Source organism: Amblyomma maculatum, chromosome 3, assembly GCF_055883805.1.
Source record: "Amblyomma maculatum isolate TAMU_Amacu chromosome 3, ASM5588380v1, whole genome shotgun sequence".
NCBI classification, from domain to species: Eukaryota; Metazoa; Arthropoda; class Arachnida; order Ixodida; family Ixodidae; genus Amblyomma; species Amblyomma maculatum.
The window spans coordinates 37,554,021-37,579,351 of NC_139346.1; the positions used below are offsets into that span (position 1 = coordinate 37,554,021).

Here is a 25,331-nt window from a genome sequence, read left to right on the forward strand (position 1 = left end):
CCGGCGCCTATACATGTCCATGGACATGTATAGGCGCAAGAGAAAATTATGCACAGCACAATGAAAAAGAAAAAATGAGGGAAGAAATTAAAGAAAGGTTTAAGAAGTGGTCACAAGTCTTGTAGCGTCTCCAACAAGCTCTGAAATGAACGCTTCGGGAGGAGGCCGCACAACAGCGCAGCTGGGGATGCTGTCTGTTGTGTCTTGCACGTAGACGCGTAGGCGAGGGGGAACAACGACCCGCTCAACCAGCGCGCGATTCCCGCCGCGGTGTTGTGTTCGCAAGGGCTGCGCGTGGGAACGAAAGACCAACGACCCTCTCAACATTCCATTCCTCCTTCACCCAGCCCTCTTCTGCTTGCACCGGCCAGCCGTGACTTCGGACCGTGCCGATGAGCGGCCGCCAGCGCCCACCGCTCGAGTCGAGTTCTAATAAATAGTTTTGTTTTGTGTGTTCGCAAACGCATTGTTTCTTCAAGCCAACCACGGACAAACATTTTCTAAAAAAATAGAAAGCCTCCCCATCTACCATCCACATTCTTGCGTAAATCCATAGAGTTGGTGCATCGACAAATGCGCGCGTCCCCTCCCTTTCGCCACCTATGATCGACCAAAGGATTATCGTTCGACCTTTTATATTTACTTCAAAATATTATATATTGTTGCGTGATGACTGCTTAATAATGTCAAAGAAGCGGAGTTCCGAGCTTCTCTTCTATTCTGGCCAACTTTGGTTATAGATTATACAAATTATGCTCAAGTTAGCTAGCTGAAAATTATCCGACTAAATATATACATGTTTTTATTTGTATTCAGTTAATGTTCGCTTTTCGGGTATGAGTAGATGTTTTTATAAAAATTCTCAACATCGGCCCAGGAAACGAAAATTTTCCTAATTTGCAGGCCTTTATTTCAGAAAAGGTTCATGGTAGAGCAGCAATAATTCCACAATATGTTCTCAGCATAATTATCCGCAAACAGCTAAAGCTCATATTTTTATGACATTTGGATACAGAGATACGATCGCGCTAATTTACAGAAAACAGCGAACATTGAAAATTTTTAGGAAAACAAAAACAGTTTTCACATGGTTAAACTTTTTCCACCTATTCTGCACTACCTCAGCTTTCGAAACCATTAAAACACCTTGCATAATTTTGTTGCGCAAGTAATTATGGCCACATCGATAAAGCCTTTGTCCAATTATAGCGCACCGCGCTGTTCTGAACATTCTACGGAATTTGTGAACTGTTCAAGGTTTTTAAATTTAGGCATATAATTTTGTAACAGGGATAAATATATTTACAAAAGAGGATTAAAGATATATACATTGAGGAACAGCCAAGGAGCCAGGCTACGAGGGCCGCCCATTCGACGCACTTCTTTTTCTTAATCTTCCACAAACGAGCGCGCCACTTCGTCCTCATAATTCTCCAGCTGTAACAATATTTCTTCGCTCATGTTTTGTCTCGACTTCGCAAATCGACGGTGACAGACACAGCAATGAATGATTTAGAATCAATTTTGTGCGCGTCGAGGTCCTGATGCGCTGTGGCATCAGGCAATACACAGACGTTTTTCGCAATCACCTTCACCTTAACGCGGATTGCACAAAAAGACGATAACGTTCAATGAGCAAGCAACGTATTCCAAATCATTTTAGTAGAATGAAAGAATTGGAAAGGGCATGGAAAACTGCCTCATTAAAACAGTGTTTCTAGGCTGCATTCGTTTTTTCGAATGACTCGACAGCGCACATTATTTTCATTCCTGTACAGTTTTTTTTATTCCTTTGCCACCGCCTAGCGCGGTTGGAATGGTCAAACTCTAAAATAATAGGCGGAAAAAACTATTTTTTGTTTATTGGCGATATATATGTTGTGCGCCATATAAATGTACCGGGGCCTTCATGCTCGCAGTCTGCACGAAAAACTGTCATTTTTTTTACCACCGTTTGAATGTCCAAAACTAAAATGGTAACCTCGCGAGTCTTCCGGCTTTTCATTTTCCAGTGATTGCGTCTAGAAAGTACACACATCGTATTCGGTCCTTTCTCCAGGTAAACAGACGATGCTGCGCGTAGTTCCTTATGGGTAATACAAAAGCACTAGAACAAAAACATCGCTGAGAAAATGGTCATTTGTTCCTTCAACTTGAGGCAATGTTTTCCTTCTCGGCAAAGAAAAAGCTACCTTCTAATCACTAATTTAATGTCACATGAACATGCTATGACGACACGATTTCGTTTTTATGCGCGTTCTCACTGACAACTGGATTTGTACTATAGGTTAAGATAGATGCAGGGATGTAATCGGCGTCCAATACAGGCATATTGGGTCGTGAGTGCTAGCCGGTCTGGGGTATACGTATGTGGTCGCACGGTCGTGCTATCATTAGATATAATTGTGCGACAAACGTATACGCCTGCGACGAAATCTGCATGCATGCCAATATGCTAAAACCATAAACACATATAGCTGACCCCGAAAGGTGCGCCGCATATGAGCGCACCGAAAAGACGAATCCAGACAGTTGCAGCGGTACGTGCTTGAATGCGTTATAGTAATTGTCGTCCCGTACGTGGTACTTTGTGAGGTCCTGAGGTCCGAACGATCGGCTGAAATGTCGGAATTAAATGCCGCGGATTGGCGTCCAGCGCACGTGTATTCAACCATAAAAATGGAGAATTTGTTTTGATTGAATGGTCAATGGAAAATATTCACTTCGGCAGCCCATTAAAGCTGCGTTTTTAGGATGGCAATGACAATTGCGAGATCAGGGGACAAAGTGGTCCATCGTGGGCAGTTTTTATACAGGGATAGCTAATACTGGAAAAACACAAGATAAATTGCAATGGTCCATTACAGCCAGTTTAAAACAGCGGAACGGTCAACGTCGGAAGAACACAGGACACCTTGGTCCATTGCAGCCAGTTTTAAAAACTGAACGGGCAACGCCGGAAGAACACTGGACAACATGGTCCATTGTAGCCAGTTTTAAAAAAGGAACGGCCAATGACGGCGGAACACAGGACAACTTGGTCCATTGTAGCCATCTTTAAAAAACTGAACATCCAATACTGGAAGAACAGAGGATAACATTGTCCATTGTAGCCATGTTTAAAAACCGGAACATCCAATGCCGGAAGAACACAGGACAACTTGGTCCATTGTAGCCAGTTTTAAAAAACGGAAAACCCAATGACGGAGGAACGCAGGACAGCTTGGCCCATTATAGCCATTTTTAAATCCCGGTGCGACCATTATTGGAGGAACAACGGCAATCTCGGTCCAACATAGACATTCTGTATGCACGGCAGTGCCAATATCGGGAACACACTGTACATCTTGGCCCAAGCTAGCCAGTGTTGGCTACTGGCAGCGCCAACACTGGGAGAGCACTGGCTAGACTGGGCCATTGTTGGACATTGTGTTCACTGGCATGTCCTATGTTGGGAGCATGCTGGTTAGGCTGGCCCAATGCAGGGCCACTGTTTGCCGTCGTACTTACAACATTGTCCCAATGCTTTGTGCTGCCTGGGTAGGTACCCTCTCACAGCCCCACCAATAGCATGACAAGAGCATACCACATATCCTGGAAGGAGTCTGCACAGTCGGAGTTGCACAACTGTGCGCAGGAACATGTCATTTTGATTTCGCAGAAACATAAATCGTGAGACGACTTGCCTCAAAAACAAATGTGCGAGGCCTAGCCCATCTTTCTTTGCAGACAGGAACAAGTTTGTCCGACTGGTTCTTTCCCACGTCGATGCCCAAATAAAAACGGCGAAACACGGTGCAATTTTTGAATGCTGATCCGAGAGACACTGAGCACATTCATGACATACCATATTTTTGCGGTGAGAAATAAATTGCACATGGTAGCCCGCGAAAATACAGATAATTGCCTTCCTTGCCACGCATCAGCCTTTTCTTTTGCATTTAAAGTTTCATCTTTCCAATACGAATAAGGGTCCCGGTATGCTTGGAGAGGTACACCTAGATACATTGTAGGAATCGTTGACCACTGCAGTCGAGAGTAGTACTCTGGCGTGTCTACCCAACTGCCGTGCCAGAAGCCATAGCTCTTTTCCTAGTTTATTAACGCCCCCGTAGACTGACAATATTTGTGGACTACATTTGTGGCTTCACAGATGCTATCTTTATCTGAACAGAAAACCGCAATATCATCGGCATAGACCAATATTTTAACATGCGCTGACTGTAGCCTGAAGCCCGTTATGTTCTCATTATTTCGGATAGCCAAGCAAAGAGGCTCAATGTAGAGTGCAAACAACAGGGGCGACATGGGACAGCCCTGCCTAACTGACGACCGCACTTGCAAGCTTTCGGTCAGTTCTCCGTTCACTATAGTTCGCGTTGTGCAGTTGGCATACGCCATTCTGACGCCGTCTGTTATTAAATCCCCAACATTGGAGTGATCCAATATGGCAAACAGCACATCATGCGACACCCGGTCAAATGCTTTTGCGAGATCCAGCTGGATCATTGCCACACGGTCACCAAGTGCGTCACAACATTCTAGTACGCTTCACGCTACGTGAATGTTCGTGGCGATGCTCCGTTCCTTTATGCCACAAGTCTGATGCGTGCCAACCAGCTTTGTTATCACACATTGCAGTCGTCTTGCCAACACTTTCATAAATATTTTGTAATCAACGTTGGTGAGGCTTATCGGGCGATAAGACCCCACCAACAAACGCTTTTCCGGCTGCTCAGTTTTCGGAATCAGTGTGATATGAGAAGTTCTTAAGGACAGTGGAACACGGTTTTGCTCGTAAGCTTCATTGATAACCTTCATAAGGAGGTGAGCTATCATTGGCTTAAACATTTTATAAAAGGACGCCCCTAATCCGTCAGGGCCCGGTGCTTTACCAGCTGGCAGAGAGTCTATTGCGTCCGCTATTTCTGCGACGCAAATTGGCATTTCTAGTCGCTCCTTTTCTTCATCATCAAGCTTGGGCATTAGAGGCAAAAATTCTGCTTCAAAATCCCCTACCATTTTTCGCGGGTGACCAAGTAGGTCTTTGAAATGACCGGCAATTACATGTTTGATAACACTGCCATCCGACGAAACATCATTCCCACTTCGTATTTTCCGTATTTCCTTACGGCTCGCGTATCGCTTTTCGTCCGATAAAGTACGCTTTGTAGGTGCTTCAGCGGCCCACAGCTTCTCAGACCGTGCGCGAATAACCGCCGCTCTGTACTTATGTGTATCTAATCTTTCCAACTGTATCTTGATGCTCCTTAGTTCTTTGGAAAATGTACCTGGTTGAGCGCATTCTATACCAGTAAGGAATTCAGTTGCTCACACAGATGTTTTTCGTTTTGTTTCTGTTCATATCGCAGTTTACTACTTTTTTTCAATTGCCTTCAGTTTTACTGCCTGTTTAAATTCTTCCCAGCCCACGGCAACACTTATCGGCTGCTCTGCGAGCAACCTTTTTAGCTCCTCCTCAACGTCCTTAACATAACCCTTGTCCTCCAATAATTTCGTGTTGAGTTTCCATAGGTCCCAATTAAAGCTGTTTTTGCTTTGATTTCTGCCGAAGTTTGCAATCACTAGACAGTGATCACTAAAGCAAACTGGTCTAACCTCATACGATGTACACAGCGGCACTAATTCAAGCGATACATACAACCGATCAAGTCGTGCGTGGCTACTGCCTTGAAAATGAGTGAATTGCAGTTGAGCAGCATTAGCAAACACACTTCCAACATCTTCCAAGTTGTGACCGTGAATAACTGAATTCAGGATCTCCGCACTCTTATCCTTCACTGTCAAGCATTTTACACGGTCTTCAGCGCGACAAACACAGTTGAAGTCCCCCAACAAAACCATGACCTTTTCACAATCTAGGTACGTCTGGAAACGTTCAAAAAACATTATTCTCTCGGAAGCTATATTAGGTGCATACACACACATAACTCTGAAGTTTACATCGTAATGTGAAAAATCAACAATCAGGAGCCGGCCACTTTGACACGAAAACAGCGACTGCACATTTATACCAACATTGTTACGCATGAAAAGGGCACAGCCGCCAGAGGAACTAACTGAATGACACACACAAACGTCGAAATGCAGTCGGAAAGCGGACACCATTCGATCTGTCGCTTCTTGGCTATCAATTTTGGTTTCTTGAACAGCTACTACGTGCAGATCGTTCTCAATGAAAAGGCGATTAAGCTGGCACTGTCGCCTTCTTGCTCCGAGGCCCCGCACGTTTATTGTAGCTACACGTAGCGCTTTCGGGAGGTTGATTTCCATGTCGAAGAAAGGAAAGGACCCTATCTCATGGTGTCTACCTAAACGACACACCCCGGAACCCCATGCCACCTCTGTATGGCATGAACTACACAAAACTACGGAGACGGTTTACCCGCCTGCCGTGTTTCTACAGGAATGTTCGGACGCGGCTTCAAGGTCGAACGCCTCATACCTGATGATTTAGTCGGCGGCTCGTCTCCGCCACTGGCACCAAGTTGGGGCACATTAGGAGCGAGTTGCTCGTGCGGCCGTTTTCCAACCGTTTGGCTGACCGCTGTACCGAGAACGTCCATGGGCTGGGTGTCGCTAACCACAGAGTCAGATAATGTCACAGCCGCACCATTCGGCACGACGGCGACGGCCGATGCAGACACTGGGGAAGACTTCTCGGGCGTTGCGCCAGCGACAGGTTGACACTCCAGTTGATCCGTCTGTGGGGCGCCCACCGTGGTCTCATGCAGCGACGATCGATACATTAGCCGCTCTTGATGCCTCCTCCGCGTCGGCTTCATCCATGAGCAGTTCGGCAGCGTCTACTCTGCTCACGGGCCCGACGACGCTGGCGTACGTCCGAGAATACTGGGTCCCGTCGTGTCTGAAGCGACGGCAGGAACCGCACCGTAGAATGCGGCAGTCACGCCGAATGTGGCCCGTGCCTCGACACCGCAGACAGAGGGGAGCCCTGCCCGCAACGACCACAAGGGCTAGCTCTCCAGCGACGTTCACCTGGTGGGGCAGGTCGTCCAGCTTCACGCCGGCATTCAACTTCAACGTTACCAGCCTCGTGGTCGAACCCTTATCCGCCACACCCTGTCCGCGTCACCGCTCCTTAGATATGTCGGTCACTTTGCCGAACGGCGCGAAAGCGAGCCGCACGTCCTCGTCCGGTACGCTGGGTAGCAGCCAATGTAGCTTTATTCGGATGTCTCGGTTCGCCGGGTCAATCACGAGGCATCGAGCAGCTTTCACTTTCAGCTCACCCATTTGCACAATCTTCTTTACGCCCCGTCCTTAAAGGTTACGGCCCAAACGTGGCTCATGCGGTACGCCCCGAGGGCGATAACTTCCGGCAGGAGCGATAGGGCAGCGAGCGCATCCCGGAAATCTTCCACCCGGTATGAGCGGACCCTGGTGTCTCCGTGCAAGAAAACAGTGCTTAGAACTAATCGTCCTGTAGGCAAACTAGGCAATACGACCTGGTATTCTTCACCCGATGCAAAAATCCTGTCACCGCGGCTCGACATGGCCGCTGCAGCCGCTCCAACGGAGCTCGTCATAACACGTCCATCACGCTCGGTGGCCGGAAGTGGAATACCACTGTGCTACACCCCCAGATCAACAGGTGATCTCGTCATTGGTCCCTTGAATATTGTTTCACTGCTTTCGTAATGAATGAAGCAAACAAAAATTCGTTTCACGACACGACGTGCCGCATTTACACGCACCGATTATGTAATGGGAGCCTCTGAGGCTGTGATTCCAAAGTTTATCTCTAGCAACTTTATACTTACCATTCTTCTTCAAATATTTTGAAACAAACAAAAAACGCTATGCCGGGATCCCTGGAGGTGCCGGGGTTTGAACCTGGGGCCTCTCACATGCGAAGCGAGCGCTCTACCACTGAGCTACACCCCCTTTTTTTTTCTTTATTGCCGTGAAACACAGACCAAAAATACACATGATAAAACACGTCAACTACACTTTAGCTAACGCGTACGCGGCTAAAATCTTTTCAAGAGCACCAACTCATCAAACAGAGAATGCCATTGTGGCGGATCCTGCTGCATCATGAAAGTTTCGCGTATATACACAGCACTTTCAATAAAGTTTTCACGCGCAGATCGTGTATCTATATCTGCATGACGCACCTGCATTCGTGTTTTCCACAAACTATGGAGGCCAAGAAGCATAATTAAATCATAAGGTGCATCATCGTTCTCCACTGGTAGGAATCTTGTACCGTAAGGAGTTAATAGAAGTTCCTTTTTAATTGTCCTTTGGAGGACGTCCCATAGAAAGACAGCATCCCAACATTGTAAGAAAACGTGTTCAATTGTTTCCGGTTTTTTGCACAACAGGCAATTTGTTGTCCATGGGACGAAGATACCTTTTTCATTCAGCCAGGTTTTAACAGGGAGCGTATTGGAGTGAAGTTTGAAAAGGAACGTTTTAGCTGATGGCCTCACGGGCATCTTAACTCTTTTCAAAACGTCCTGCCCTGGGCCTCCACAGTGTAATGCCCGGTAAAAAGGCTCCGGCAGCATCACGTCAATGAGATCTTTATACAGTTTTTTTCTGGGAACATTGGAAAGATAATCAAAAGAAAACCGCACTTCTAGAAACCTGCACGAAAAAACAACCTCGCGCAGGTAGCCAGTCACAGTACCAGGCATGTTTTCACATGACACAATCCATTCAGGGAGCGGCCTCTGCAATCGCACTTGCATCACAGTTATTAGAAAGGTATCTTTTTGATCACGGAGGAATATAAATCGCGAGACCCCCTGACGCAAGAACAGATGTGCAAGGCCAAGCCCGCCCCTTTTAACAGAAATAAACAAATTCGTCCGGGCGGTTTTTTTCCATGTGGATGCGCAAATAAAAACAGCAAAAACGCGGTGCATTTTCTGAATTGAGGTTCGTGAGATAACAACACATTTATGAGGTACCACAGCCTCGAAATAAGAAAAACATTGCAAATAGAAGCGCGCGAAAACATTGACAGTTGCCTTCCTTGCCACACATCCGCTTTTTCTTTCACTCTGGATGTTTCTTCCACCCAGTGCACGTTGGGATCTTGATAACATTCTAAAGGCACGCCTAGATATTGTGTTGGGAGAGCAGACCATCGCAGCTTACAGAAGAAATCAGGTGTCACGTCCCAATCAGCGTGCCAAAACCCAGAGCTTTTCTCCCAATTGATCTTGCACCCGGTTTGATCACAAAATGTTTGGAATACACCAGTGACTTCACAGATGCTCTTTCTAGTTGCACAAAAGACTGCAATCTCATCAGCGTATGCTAGCATTTTCACGTGTGCTGATTGCAGCTTGAATCCTAAAATGCGATCGCAATCAATGATAGCCAAGCAAAGTGGCTCTAAATACAGTGCAAAAAGCAGGGGTGAGACCGGGCAGCCCTGCCTTACTGATGACCGTACTGCGATGCTGTCAGTCAGTTCACCATTCACAATAATACGGGTCGTGCAGTTCGCATAAGCCATTTTAACACCCACCCTCCGCTATGACGTCACCAAGGTTAGAATGCTCCAAAATGGAAAAAAGAATTTCGTGAGAAACACGGTCAAAAGCTTTCGCCAAATCTAATTGCATCATGGCTATCTGGCCACCGAGTGCATCAACGCATTCTAATACGGTTCTTGCGACATGTATATTCGTGGCCCTTGATGCGGCACGTTTGATGAGGCCCAACCAATGTTTTTATTACGCTTTGCAGTCTTTTTGCTAAAACCTTCATGTACACCTTATAGTCAACATTGGTGAGTCTTATCGGTCGATATGACCCCACCAACTGTCGTTTCTCCGGATCATCTGTCTTGGGTATTAGAACAATGTGCGATGTAGAGAAAGACAATGGAACAGTATTACGTTCATAAGCTTCTGTGATTACACAGAGCATAACTGCTGAAAAGTTTTAAAGAATGCGGCGCTTAGACCATCCGGCCCAGGGGCCTTCCCAGGTGTCAGGTCATCTATTGCAGATAGTATCTCCTCCAACGTTACCGGTGTTTCTATGCGCGCTTTACTTTCGTCATCCAGTGCAGGCATCAGTCTTAGAAAATCTGTTCGAGAAACGCCTACAGTCTCAAGCTTAGCGCTAAGCAGTTCTTCGAAGTGCTCTGTTACCGCACGCTGAATATCTTTAGCATCTTCAGTGATATGGCCGGCATATCTTATACTCCTTATTTCTTTCTGGCGGGCCTATCTTTTCTCGTCTGCTAGCGCTCGTTTTGTCGGTACTTCTCCAGACCAAAGTTTTTCAGCCCTTGCACGTATAACAGCCGCTGTGTATCTTTCACTGTCGATTGTTTCCAACTCACTTTTTATCTCTCGTATTTTACTGGCGAAATGCCCTGGCACTGAACTTTCCATGCTCAAAAGAAACTGGAGTTGTTCATTCAGTTATTTTTCTTTTTCTTTCTCTTTATGCCGCACCTTACTGCTCTTTTCTATGGATTTCAATTTGACCCACTCTTTCAAGCGGTCCCATTCCGCTGCAAAACTTACTGGTCGCATAGCAAGACGATTTTCAAACTCGGTCTTAACTTCCATAAGGAACTCTTCATCGGCGAGAAGCTTGGCATTCAGTTTCCATAGGTGCCAGTTAAAGCGCGATTCTTTCCTTTCCTACCAAACACTGCACTCACGAGACAATGATCACTGAAAGACACAGGCTTGACCTCATATGCAGTACATAGGAAAACAAGATCAACCGGGGCATACACCCTGTCCAATCGAGCATGGATATCTCGCTGAAAGTGCGTGAACCCTGGCTGGTTTCCAGTGGAGAACACACTGCCAACATCCCCAAGGCCATACTCATGCACAAGTGCATTCAACAGCTCGGAGCTTCTGTCTGTTCGTGGTTTACACTTCGCCGCTCGGTCCACAGCTGAGCACACACAGTTGTAGTCACCAAGTACAAGCAAGATTTTGTCAGTCTTCAACCACAATTCAATAGACTCAAAAAACGATTCACGTTCGCATTTTGAATTGGGAGCATACACACACACAACACGCCAGCATAAATTACAGTAGGTAAAATCAGTAACCAAAAGCCGACCACTTGGACAGGCAAAAACGGGCTCTACGCTTACTCCCAGCGTGTTACGTATAAATAAAGGGCATCCACCCGATACACCAACAGAATGACATACACACACATAAAAGTTTGCTTGAAAAGAAGCCACCATACGGTCAGTGCTTTCATGGCTCTCAATCTTCGACTCTTGCACAGCTGCTATATCTATATCATTATCCATAAAGAGGCGACTGAGCTGGCATTGTCGCCTTCTCGCTCCCAGCCCTCTGACATTCAAAGTAGCTACGTGTAACGGCGAATTAAGCTTAAGAGTCATGAATTAGAAAGAGACGCCCGTACCAGCATGGTGCCTACCTTCATGGTTGCGTGGCCTCCGCTTCAGAAGAACAGCGGCGTATGTGTGCACGTAATGTCCTCCCAGCAGAACATCGGGCTGCATTCAAACGAAGTCCAAGCACCGTCTTTCATTTTTTTTCCACACACGCCCCTCTTGGTTGCAGAATGTTCCTGACGCTGGTCGGTAGGCAGCCGGCCCACAAATCGTTCAGGACACCACAAAACTACGGAGGCGGTTTCCCAGCCTGCCGCGTGTCGGCTGAGAAGTTCGACTTCGGTCTTAACGTGGCTCTTCGGATGCCAGAAGTTTTCGGCGGCGGCTCACCACAAACGCCGCCTCGCGGCTGAGTCCCCTCGACGCTTTCCTCGTGTGGACGTTTCGCGGCAATAATGGCTGCTGTCTCCGGCCCAACCTCCATGGCATCAGTACAGGGAGGCTCAGTACTGAGATTCTCCTCAGCGTCAGAAAAATTGATTACATCTTCTGATGCTTCCTTTGACGCGCCTTCATGGTCCTGTGACGGATCTTGCAAGGCTGACAGAGTTTCATTCTCTTGACTGGGCACCGTCACCTTATGCTTTGTTAAAACAGTCATGGAAGGCGCGTCCTGTTTTGTTGACTGACCTCTAATGTCATCAGCCTCCTCCGCATCCACCTCGTCCATTATTAACTCCGACTAATCTTCGCTGGTCCCAGGTCCGGCAATGCTAGCGTAGGTTATTGCACACTGGCTGTCTTCATGCCCGAACCGTCGACAGGTTCCGCAGCGAGGAACCCGGCACTCTTTGCGGATGTGACCCGTACTCCGGCAGCGTAGGCACAACGGGGTTCTGCCTGGCACGATCACTAGCGCCAGCTCGCCGCTAACATTCAACTGATGCGGCAGGTCGTCGAGCTTCAAGCCAGCTTTCAGCTTCAGCGTAACGAGTCTAGTGGTGGAGCGCTTTTCTAGCATACCTTTAACACGCCAGCGCTCCGGGAAAACCTCCGACACCTTTCCGTACGGCGCAAATGCAGCACGAACATCCTCGTCTGGCACGTTGTGTAGCAGCCGTTGAAGTTTGAGTCGCACGTCCTGGTTCGCCGGGTCAATCCACAAGCAGCGACCGTTTTTTACACACAGCTCACCTACACTTACAACCTTGTTCACCGCTTCAGCATCTTTGAGAGTGATGGCCCAGACGTGGCTCATCCGATACGCCCCCATTGCGATAACATCGGGTATTAGCGAGTGTTGCGCTAACGCATCCCGGAAATCTTCCACCCGGTACGGGCGGGCCCTGATTTCGCCGTGCAAAAAAAACGGTATTCAAAACAAACCGACCTGTTGGCAGTGCAGGCAAAACAACCTGGTAAGTATTCTCCTGTTCAGCAGTCCTGTTACCGCGGCCTGACATGGCCGCTGAAGCCGCTCCTGAGGAGCCCCGCATCCTGCGTCCGTTCACTGGCGTGGCCGGAAGCAGAATTCAACTGAGCTACACCCCCAGATTGACAGGTCATCTCGTCATTTGTCCCTTGAATATTGTTGCACTGCTTTCGTAATGAATAAAGTAAACAAAAATTCGTTTCACGACACGAGGTGCTCAAATACACGCACCGATTCTGTACTGGGAGCCTCTGAGGCTGTGATTCCAAAGTTTATCTCTAGCAACTTTATACTTACCACTCTTCTTCAAATATTTTGAAACAAACAAAAAAAGCTATGCGGGGATCCCTGGAGGTGCCCGGGTTTGAACCCGGGGCCTCTCACATGCGAAGCGAGCGCTCTACCACTGAGCTACACCCCCTTTTTTTTTTTTCTTTATTGCCTGACTTTAACACAAATACACCGCACTGGAACTCAAAACAACATGAACATAGGCATAATATATGTACACAAAGCTAGTTCGCGTTGCCTAACCCCCCCTGAGGGGCAGGCATTGTCATGTTAAAATTGCTTGAGCACCGTCAAAGGTTCCAGCTTTGACAGCCACTCAGGAGCACATGGTTGCAATTTAAGCACCTCGAGCCATCGCTGCACACTTTCACGGAAATACATGCGGGCTGGCCGTGCATCTGGATCGCAGTGATAACCAACCATTCGTGCGCGCCATATACTGTGGAGGCACATTAACATAACTTGGTCTAACGGCATATCATCGTGGTTATCCAATGGCAAATACCTAATGCCATGGGAATCAAGTGGCAACTGTTTTTTTATTGTCCTTTGCAGAATATCCCACAAATATACTCCCTCCCAGCAATGCAAAAACACGTGATCTATTGTCTCTGGCTGTTTGCAGATGAGACATTGGGCCCCCCACGGTAGGAACATACCCTTTTCCTCCATAAATGATTTTACACACAAAGAACCGGTATGTAGCATAAAGAAAAACGTTTTAGCTCCCGTAGAAACTTGCATTTTCTTTACGCGTTTTAATACATTACTTCCTGTGCCTCCATAGTATAAAGCTCTGTACAAGGGCACCGTGAACACCACTTCACAAACATCCTTGTATAATGTTCTCCTGTTAACATTACTTAAATACACTTTCGAAAAACGTGCGCTTAAGAATTTCACGCTCACAATAATTTCCCTAAAGAATCCAAAAAGAGAACCCGGCATACATTGAGTATAAACTACGAAATCAGGCAACGCTCGACCAAGTCTTTGTTGACACACTGTGCGCAGGAATGGATCGCTGGCATCCCTAAAAAACATAAACCGGTTGACAATCTGTCGCACAAACAAATGACCCAGACCAAGCCCCCCATGCTTCACCTGCCGGAACAAATTTGTCCGACTGCACCTCTCCCAACATGAGGCCCAAACAAACACCGCAAAAACTCGATGCAATTTTTGCACATTTACACGGGAGCAATGCAACACTTGCATTACATACCATAACTTACTAATTAAAAACAGGTTGCAAACTGTGGCTCTTGCAAATATTGATAATTGAGCGCTTTTCCATTTCTCCGTTTTATCACGGGTTTCTCTGACCTGCTCTAGCCAGTATGGCTCGCTTTCCTTGTAAAATTCCAACGGCACACCCAAGTACTTTGCAGGCGTTGTAACCCACGACACATTAGCGAAAGTGTCGGGGGTCAGCTGCCATTCTCCGTGCCAAAATCCCAGGCACTTACCCCAGTTAACTTTACTCCCTGTGACTTTGCTAAAATGTTTTACCACATCTACTGTCCTCTTTATACTGTCTTTATTCACACAAAAAAACCGCAACGTCATCTGCGTAAGCCAGCAATTTGACTTCTGACTCCTGCAGTCGAAAACCATCAATGTCATTGTTTTGTAGGATGCTTAAACACAATGTTTCAATATAAATGCCGAACAAAAGAGGGCTGAGGGGGCAACCTTGGCGCACCGAATGTCGAACGTTGATGGGGGCCCCCAGTGACTTATTGACAATTAATCTCGTAGTGCAGTTACGGTACGCCAAGGCCACTCCCTCTCGAATAACAGAGGCGACATTAACATAGTCTAATATACTGAACAGAATAGTATGTGCCACACAATCAAAAGCTTTCTCCAAGTCCAACTGCAGTAACGCAACACATGCATGAGTTGCATCGCAGCATTCGAGCACACTTCTCGCTTTGTGAATGTTCTGAAAGATAGATCGCCCTTTGATACCGCACGTTTGGTGAGGGCCCACTAGTTCGCATATAACCGTTTGTAGTCTGCCAGCAAGCACCTTCATATAAATCTTGTAATCAACGTTTGTCAGAGCAATGGGCCTGTAAGACGACAACTGCCTAAGCTTATCTGGTTGGTCAGTTTTCGGAATAAGTACTGTGTGCGACGATCCGAAAGACGCAGGCAGTACCTTCAGTTCATACGCTTCATTAAATAAGGCACACAACAAAGGAGATAGCTGTTCCTTGAACGCTTTATAAAAAGCCGCACTCAGGCCATCAGGCCCGGGTGATTTCCCTGGGTTTATATTTTCTATTGCCTGCTGCACTTCTTTTTCGCTTATTGGCCGCTCCAGTCTTTCTTTTTGTTCGTCATCAATTTTTGGCATCGCGTCAAGAAAGGATTCTTTAAATCGGTCCAAATTAACCTCTCCGGACGAAAATAGCTCTTCATAATACTCCCGGAAAGCTTTCGCGATTCCTTCGTTATCGGTTTCTGTGCGTCCTGCCCAATCTACCTCTGCCACGTGACTTCGCCTTGCATTTGCTTTTTCTATTCCCAACGACCTTTTTGTCGGCGTCTCATCCATGGCCAATTTTTCCGCTCTCGCACGCACCAGTGCTCCGCGATAACGGTCTTCGTCATTCGGTTGAAGTCTTTGTTTTATTTTTCTAACGTCGTCCATGTATAACCCTGGCGTGTTACACTCCAGGGCTAACAATTTATCTAGCAAAGACCTTAAATGCATTTCATTTTGTTTTTCTTGAAACCGTATGCAGCTGGCTTTTTCTATAGCTTTGATTTTAATTTGTTGCTTACACAGTTCCCATTCTTGACCCAGTTCGTGGGTGTCCTCCTGACAAATCTTACCAATTTCTTCTTCTACTAGTCTGGTGAATTGCTCGTCATTCAGCAGTTTATTATTTAACTTCCACAATTCCCAATTAAAACCGCTACCTCCCTTTCTTGTTCCAATTGTACACTGAACCATGCAGTGATCTGAGTACGTTACCGCCAAAACATAATAATCCTGGCATTTTGGGGCCAGTTCTGCGGACACATAAATCCTGTCAAGGAGGGCGTGGCTAGCACCCTGAAAATGAGTATACTGAACCCGTCGCTCGCTCGTGAGACACTCTGCAACGTCTTCCAGTGCAAACACGTCTATCAAGCGCGAAAGTACCTCTGTGCTACGATCCCTAAATGTACGATGGCTAGTTTTGTCACCGGAGCTCAGTACACAATTGAAATCTCCCAGGAAGACAAGTTGTTTATCCGTTTTTAAATACCCTTCAACAAAATCAAACAAAGCAGCCCTCTCATGAACTACCGTAGGTGCATATATACAAACAGCACGCCACTCAGCCGAGCAAAAACTAAAATCGAGGACCACACCCCGACCCGACGGAAAAGAAGCATGCGACTGCACTACAAGATCCGGCAACTTCTTCACAAACAGGACGCATCCAGCAGAAGTACCGACTGCATGGCTGACAACTGCGTAAAACCGCGACGTGAAACGCTGCACCATGCTCTCGGTCTCTTGTTCACCCTCGACTTTTGTCTCTTGAACTCCAAGTATATCGATGTCATTTTCATTTAAAAGGCGCAGGACCTGGCTCTGCTTCCTTTTCGCTGCTAGACCTCTCACGTTAAGGGTCGCAACCTTTAGTGACAGTACATAAGCCATTTTCTTAGAGTGAAAAGAGGCCAAGAGCATGGTGCTTACCTTTCACGTCTAGCATGGCGCTAGACGCTTTCGTTGACGCCAGAGCCATGAGGTTGGACTGGCAGACCTTGTGACGGGGGCGGCTTTTCGGCAGCTCTCCTGTCCGTCGAGACATTCGGTCTTGGTTTGAAGGTCGCCCTCCTCCCTATTGGCGTTTTTATCGGCGGCTCGTCGTTGCTAGCTGCCTCTGCCTCGTTCGTCTCACTGGCGCTCCCGTCGTGGGCACGCTTCGCAGGGCCCTGGAAGTTGGTCGCTCGGCCGCTGCTCCCTTCGAGGGTCCCCCGTCTGCCCGCAGACTCCGGAAGTTCAATTTTTGAGCTCTCGGCCTCGCTCACCCTTTCTTCCTCCGACGGTCCGTTACTTGACAGTGCCACTTCCTTGTCTGGTCCCCCGAGCATCTCGTCATCACCCCCCGGGGGCACTAACATGCCTGTCGTTGCTGCCATCCTCTCAGCCTCTCCGACCCCTTTTGCGGCCTCCTCCGTCTCTGCGACATCCATTCGGTGTTCCGTCATGTCCGCCCTCGCTGTTGGTGCAGTAGCCACTGCATACGTTCGTACGCAGTCTTCCTCGGAGTGGCCAAAACGCTTACACGTCGCACACCGCGGAATCTTACATTCCCGGCGCACATGACCGGTCCCGCGGCAGCGCAGGCACTGCATGGGCCGCCCAGGCACCACAACAAGGGCCAACTCCCCTGCTACTCTTATCTGGTGAGGCAGGTCTTCTATCTTCATCCCAGGCTTCAACTTCAGAAGCACGGTTCTCGTTGTTGAGCCCTTTTCGTGGACGCCCTGGACTCGCCACCGCTCACGGGTCACTTCGGTCACCTGACCGAAAGCCGCAAAAGCAGTACGGATATCCTCGTCCGCCACGCCATGCAACATCCAGTGGAGCCCTAGCTTCACCTGTTGGTCCTCCGGGTCAATGACGATACACCGTCGACCTTTCACTTCAAGCTCCTTGAAGGCTAGCAGCCGCTTGGTTGCTTCCGTGCTGTTCAAAGTCACCGCCCAGACATGGTTTATTTGGTAAGCCCCCAATGCCACCACGTCTGGGAGCGTACCAATCTTGGCCAGGGCGTCCCGGAAATCTTCAACCCTGAAGGGTCGCACTCGTACGTCGCCGTGCGAAAACACTGTGTTGAAAACAACACGTCCGGTGGGCAGATGCGGCAAAATGATCTGGTATTCCTTATCGCCGTTTTCGTCAAGCCTGTTACCGCGGCCAGCCTGGGCCGCTATCGCCGCTCCGCTGGAGGACATGATTCTGCGACCGTTCACAACGGTGTCCGGAAGTAGAATCACTGAGCTACACCCCCAGATCGACAGGTTATCTCGTCATTTGTCCCTTGAATATTGTTGCACTGCTTTCGTGATGAATAAAGTAAACAAAAATTCGTTTCACGACACGAGGTGCGCATTTACACGCACCGATTCTGTACTGGGATCCTCTGAGGCTGTGATTCCAAAGTTTATCTCTAGCAACTTTATACTTACCACTCTTCTTCAAATATTTTGAAACAAACAAAAAAAGCTATGCCGGGATCCCTGGAGGTGCCGGGGTTTGAACCCGGGGCCTCTCACATGCGAAGCGAGCGCTCTACCACTGAGCTACACCCCTAGTTCTTTTTTTCTCTATTGCATGGAAAAACTTCCGTAAAAAGGAACAACTCCACTTACTTAAACATGTCCATGTCTAAAGTTACCGGGCTGCTTAATACGAGCCCGTCATATCCTCAGCCCGACAATGCACAATCATCAGAACATCAAAAGTCTGGGAGACATACACATGCGTCTAGATACGGCATCCAGTTTGGAGGTTCTTCACGTGCAGCATATACACTTCTCACCAAAGCACACTGCTCCCGAAACACGGATTTCGACGATCTTGGTGGCTCTGCATGTCTGTCGATCATGCGGCTTTTCCAAAGGCTGAACAGTCCCATCAACACAAATAGATCGTAAGGCACGACAGAGTTTTTGTCAGGAGGCAAAAATCTAATTGTATAAGGCGTAATTTCAATGTCCTTTTTAAGAGTTCTTTGTAGTATGTCCCAAAAGATCATAGCATCACGGCACAGAATAAAGCAATGATCAATTGTCTCAGGCACGTTACAGAGACGACAATTTACCGACCAGGGCACAAACATCTCCTTATTGTGAAGAAATGTCTTGACAGGCAACGTCGCTGTATGTAATTTGAAAAAGAACGTTTTTGCAGCTGCCTGAATGCACATTTGCCTAACACGCTTTAGAACAGTGGTGTCCAAAAACCCCAGATAAGGCTGCCGATACAATGGTGTAGGGAACAAAGACTCAGTGAGAGCCTGGGTCACCTGCTTTCTCGAGAGGCTATACAGGTAATCTACAGAGAAACGCACAGTGAGAAAATTGAAAGTGTCAGCAACCTCCTTAAGGAATCCCCATAAACGCCCCTCACGAGCCTGCCCAGTTGGTGCGAATAAGTAAGGCAAATGTGGACTAAGGCGCCTAATGAGCACAGTTACAAGAAACGGATGGTTTGCCGATTTGAAAAAGGAAAAACGGGAGACAAGTTGATGCACAAACAAGTGAACAAGGCCCACTCCACCAAACTCTAAGGGAAGAAACAAGTTGTCACGCCGCATGGGCTCCCATTGAGAGCGCCACACAAATGTTGCAAATATTCTGTGTATAACTTGTACTTTGCTCCTCGCACAATGCAGGACTTGAAGGACATACGCAAGCTTTGCAAACAAAAATATGTTACAGACCTGTGCCCTAGCAAACACTGAGAGTTCCCTACCCATCCAAGCCTGCGTTTGTCGCCGCATAGGTACGATTTGTGAATCCCAGTAGGCTGCGCTGTTACGAACTTGGTGCAGCGGAACCCCTAGGTACTGAAGAGGACTACAGTCCCAGCATATGCCTCCAAACTGGCTTAGTCTAGTGCCCCAGTGTCCCAACCAAAAACCTTTGGATTTTTCTAAATTAAGGGCCGCGCCTGATACATCGCAGAACTGTTCAGTCAAGTGTAAAGCCTCAAGTACACTCTTTTTGCCAGAACAAAAGAGGGCGATATCGTCCGCGTAAGCTAAAATCTTAACTTCACATTGAGCCAGGGAGAAACCACGGATGGCTGCACTGTTAATTATACTGAGACAGAGGGGTTCCAGATATAAGCCAAACAACAGTGGAGACAGTGGGCATCCTTGACGAACAGATGATTCCAGTGGTATTGGTTTCGTTAGCTCCTGATTAACAATTAGTCTTGTATACGAGTTCATATAGCACAGCCTTATGCCTTTGAGCAAAACGTCACCAATGTTTGCATTCTCCAAGACCGCGAACAAGAAATTGTGCCGAACTTTATCAAACGCCTTCGCCAGGTCAATTTGAATCAGAGCTACTTGGCCTGTCTCATCTGATACTGTCTCGATTACTGAACGTGCAATATGGATGTGTGTTTGAATACTGCGCCCTCTGATACCACATACCTGATGCGAACCTATCAAGTCCATGATAACCAGCTGCAAACGAGAACAAAGGACCTTGGCAAAAATTTTGTAATCAACATTACAGAGGGAAATTGGACGATATCCTTCAACAGTTTTCAACCGATTAATATCTTTGCTTTTGGGTATTAATATTGTGTGGCCTGAATAGAAAGTGGGAGGCAGGAAACCCACATCATAAGATGCTTGGAATACTTCCATCAAAACAGGCGTTAGGCAAGGCGAAAATGTTTTATAAAATTCAATAGTAATACCATCTGGGCCAGGAGATTTCTGGTTCTGAAGGTCTGAAATGGCTGATTTAATTTCTTCCAAAGTGATGGGTCCCTCTACTACAGCACATTTCTCATCGTCTAGTCGAGGAAAGTTCTCAAGTAAGGAATTATAATCGAAACCCTGATTTGGATCTTTACAACTGCCGAACAGCTTTTGATAATAATCATAGAAAGCAGCAAGAATACTAGGAGCATCACTATATGTGCAACCACCATAATGAATTTCCAATATTTCCTTCGTAAGAGCATTCTCTCTTTCATCACTGAGGGCCCGACGTGAAGGTTGCTCGTCAAGAAACCTTCGAGTCCCAGATCTTATTAGGGCCCCCTTGTATCTTTCCGTCGCAATTTGTTGAAGCTCTGCCTTTACGTTATTAATTTCTTCAACATAGGCACCCGGGCTAACCCTCTCTAGCTCATGTAGCTCAGTTAGAGTGCGCCCAAGCTCACGAAGGTGGTGTCTCTTTAGGAACGCGATTCTTGCAGAGGCTTCAATTGCTAAGTTTTTGGTTTCCTGTTTGAACAAGTCCCATTTTTGAAAAACTGACAGATCATGGCGTGACCATATGTCTTTCAAACAAGTAGGTACAGCACGCTTAAAGATTTCATCTGAGAGCAGGCAGTTATTCATTTTCCACAGTTCCCACCGAGGGTGAAGTATCTGCCGACTGTACCTCCCTACCTGAAGAGACACCATACAATGGTCACTGAAGAAGATGGGCCGCACCCAGTAACCAAACAAATTTGCTAACATGTCTGCAGAAACATAAATTCTGTCAAGGCGGGCATTAGAGGAGAACTGAAAATGAGTGAAATGAATACTGTCGCCTTTTTCCTGCCCCACATCCACAAGGTTATATTCACAAGCCAAATCGTTAAGTAATGCAGCACTAGGGTCATATCTCTTACATATTGCTGATCGGTCCTCATCCCTACAAACACAATTAAAATCTCCCACCAACATAATTTTGCGATCTGTGCACAAATGATTAACTAATGAAAGAAAAAAATGCCTTCTGTCTCGCTGTTTTACAGGGGCGTAAACACAAATAATTCGCCACTGCACACCTGAGATTGTGAGGTCACAGCATATAAGTCGTCCCTCGCCATCTATGCAATAAGACATGGCTGTCATCTCTAGTGTTTTGGCCAGGAATAGCATACACCCTCCGGACAAGCCTCTAGCGTGGCTAACAATGATGTTATATTCCGGCAAAAACGGCTCAAGAGCAGCTTCCGTCTCTTCATCGGAGGACAACTTTGTTTCCTGAATTGCTGCTACAGACACACTCCATTTTTTTAACAGATGTCTTAACTGCTGCTGTCTCCGACGATTACGCATACCCCTGACGTTAAGGGTAGCGATTTGATATGCTACGACTGTAGCCATTTTTGGTACTAGTCCTTTTAAACATCATCCCCTGGAATGGGGTGGCCCGCCTGCAAATTGGCGGCCTTTCGGGCAGACATCGCCCTCCTCTTTAAAGTCACCCTTCCTGTGGCCTCTACACAGTGTGCCTTCTGGCCAGCACCATCGATACACACCTCATCATCTGCGGGACGCTTCAAAGGCACTGTGTTGTCCATGTCCTCCTCTGAGACACTCAAGGCTTCGGCCCACGAACCTGATTGGAGCACATCGCTCGCTGCCACACTGACAGCCGACAGAGAACCGGACGCACCAGAGATCGGCGCCACAGACGGCTCACTATTACCCTCCAGCGACGAAGGAGAATCAATGACGAAGGAGGATAGGCGAGCATCCACTGGCAGTATCTTCCCCATTGATTCCACAGGAGGCATATCCAGACGTCTTTCAATGACAGGTGGTTCTTGGGCAGCAAGCGCAGCACTCTGAGTGGCACTCACAGGCGGGCCCGGGTCCGGCGGTTTTGGCTCTGGAGACGCTGGTTCTTGATGGCCAGTCACTGCAGATTCTTCTGAGTTGGTGTGAAGTGCAGAAGGCTTCTGGTCCCCATCAATTTGATGTTCATGACCTAACTCACCAGTTACATCAACAACCTCTGACACATCCATGATACGTTCGGACGCCACGTCATCTTCTCGTGACCACTGGCCTTGACGCAGTCTATCGGCATAACTTAATACACAGTTCTCCACAGTATGGCCAAAGCGCCGGCACTGGGTGCATCGAGGCGTTCGGCACTGACGCCGTACATGACCTACTCGGCTGCATCGAAGACACAGTGGAGGTCTCCCTGGGATAAGCACTAGTGCCTGCACCCCATAAACATTAAGAGTGTGAGGAATTGTACTTGCTGACACTCCGTCCTTGAGCCTGAGGGCGATTTCACGGTTCGCCGTTTCCATGTGCTCCATCCCTGGGCACCGCCACTTTTCACGCTCCACAGATTGAATCGTTCCATAAGGCTCGAAAGCTTCCACAATCCTCCGGTGCTCCATATAACGTGGAAGCCAAAGGAGCGTAACCTCGACATTCTTTGTATCCGGGTCGAACACCATGCACCGAAGTCCTTTCACAGGGAACTCTGCTTTGTTAATTAGCTTCTGCTTTGAAGAACTACTCTCGCAGGTAACCATCCACACGTGGCTCATTTGGTACTGACCAATGCACAAAATTTCCCGGAGGTCCAAAATCTGTGCAAGTGCGTCTCGAAAGTCAGGTGCTCGGTACGGGCGACCCTTAAGGTCGGCATGCAGGAAAACGGCACTAAGGACAACATTACCGGTGGGCAGGCGTGGAAGGACAACTTTGTACGTTTCGGTAGTGTCCTGAGGAGTCGAAAGACCTCGGCCAACGGCCGATGCGCTGTTTCCAGCAAGCAACATTTTCAGGCTCAGCCGCCCGGAACGCCCTTCTTCTTCCCCGCTACACCCCCAGATCGACAGGTTATCTCGTCATTTGTCCCTTGAATATTGTTGCACTGCTTTCGTAATGAATAAAGTAAACAAAAATTCGTTTCACGACACGAGGTGCGCATTTACACGCACCGATTCTGTACTGGGAGCCTCTGAGGCTGTGATTCCAAAGTTTATCTCGAGCAACTTTATACTTACCACTCTTCTTCAAATATTTTGAAACAAACAAACAAAGCTATGCCGGGATCCCTGGAGGTGCCGGGATTTGAACCCGGGGCCTCTCACATGCGAAGCGAGCGCTCTACCACTGAGCTACACACCTTTTTTTTTTTCTTTATTGCCTGGCTTTGACACAAATACACAGCACTGGAACTCAAAACAACAGGAAAAAAAAGGAATAATATATGTACACAAAGGTAGCTAGCGTGGCCTAACGCCCACTGAGGGGCAGGCATTGTCATGTTAAAATTCCTTGAGCACCGTCAAAGGTTCCAGCTTTGACAGCCACTCGGGAGCACATGGTTGCAATTTAAGCACGTCGAGCCATCGCTGCACACTTTCACGGAAATACATGCGGGCTGGCCGTGCATCTGGATCGCAGTAATAACCAGCCATTCGTGCGCGCCACTGTGGAGGCACATTAACATAACCTGGTCTAACGGCATATCATCGTGGTTATCCAATGGCAAATACCTAATGCCATTGGAATCAAGTGGCAACTGTTTTTTTATTGTCCTTTGCAGAACATCCCACAAATATACCCCCTCCCAGCAATGCAAAAACACGTGATCTATTGTCTCTGGCTGTTTGCAGATGAGACATTGGGCCCCCCACGGTAGGAACATACCCTTCTCCTCCATAAATGATTTTACACTCAAAGTACCGGTATGTAGCATAAAGAAAAACGTTTTAGCTCCCGGGGCAACTTGCATTTTCTTTACGCGTTTTAATACATTACTTCCTGTGCCTCCATAGTATAAAGCTCGGTACAAGGGCACCGGGAACACCACTTCACAAACATCCTTTTATAATGTTCTCCTGTTAACATTACTTAAATACTCTTTCGAAAAACGTGCACTTAAGAATTTCACGCTCAAAACAATTTCCCTAAAGAATCCAAACAGAGAACCAGGCATACATTGAGTATAAACTACGAAATCAGGCAACGCTCGACCAAGTCTTTGTTCACACTGTGCGCAAGAATGGATCGCTGGCATCCCTAAAAAACATAAACCGGTTGACAATCTGTCGCACAAACAAATGACGCAGACCAAGCCCCCCATGCTTCACCTGCCGGAACAAATTTGTCCGACTGCACCTCTCCCAACTCGAGGCCCAAACAAACACCGCAAAAACTCGATGCAATTTTTGCACATTTACACGAGAGCAATGCAACACTTGCATTACATACCATAGCTTACTAATTAAAAACAGGTTGCAAACTGCGGCTCTTGCAAATATTGATAATTGAGCGCTTTTCCATTTCTCCGCTTTTTCACGGGTTTCTTTGACCTTCTCTAGCCAGTATGGCTCACTTTCCTTGTAAAATTTCAAGGGCACACCCAAGTACTTTGCAGGCGTTGTAACCCACGACACATTAGCGAAAGTGTCGGGGGTCAGCTGCCATTCACCGTGCCAAAATCCCAAGCACTTACCCCAGTTAACTTTACTCCCTGTGACTTTGCTAAAATGTTTTACCACATCCACTGTCCTCTTTATACTCTCTTTATTCACACAAAAAACCGCAACGTCATATGCGTAAGCCAGCAATTTGACTTCTGACTCCTGCAGTCGAAAGCCACCAATGTCATTGTTTTGTAGGATGCTTAAACACAATCTTTCAATATAAATGCCGAACAAAAGAGGGCTGAGGGGGCAACCTTGGCGCACCGAACGTCGTACGTTGATGGGGGCCCCCAGTGACTTATTGACAATTAATCTCG

At 47.3% G+C, this 25,331-nt stretch overlaps 4 non-coding genes across 4 annotated transcripts; all 4 read right to left on the bottom strand.

Moving 5' to 3' along the window:
* Window positions 1-7,857: 7,857 nt before the first annotated feature.
* Window positions 7,858-7,929, bottom strand: TRNAA-CGC (transfer RNA alanine (anticodon CGC)). The gene has a single exon. It is a non-coding gene; the product is annotated as a tRNA-Ala (tRNA).
* Window positions 7,930-13,128: 5,199 nt separating this feature from the next.
* TRNAA-CGC (transfer RNA alanine (anticodon CGC)) lies at window positions 13,129-13,200 on the bottom strand. The gene has a single exon. It is a non-coding gene; the product is annotated as a tRNA-Ala (tRNA).
* Window positions 13,201-18,327: 5,127 nt separating this feature from the next.
* TRNAA-CGC (transfer RNA alanine (anticodon CGC)) lies at window positions 18,328-18,399 on the bottom strand. Its single transcript has one exon. It is a non-coding gene; the product is annotated as a tRNA-Ala (tRNA).
* Window positions 18,400-23,638: 5,239 nt separating this feature from the next.
* On the bottom strand, window positions 23,639-23,709 carry TRNAA-CGC (transfer RNA alanine (anticodon CGC)). The gene has a single exon. It is a non-coding gene; the product is annotated as a tRNA-Ala (tRNA).
* Window positions 23,710-25,331: the final 1,622 nt, after the last annotated feature.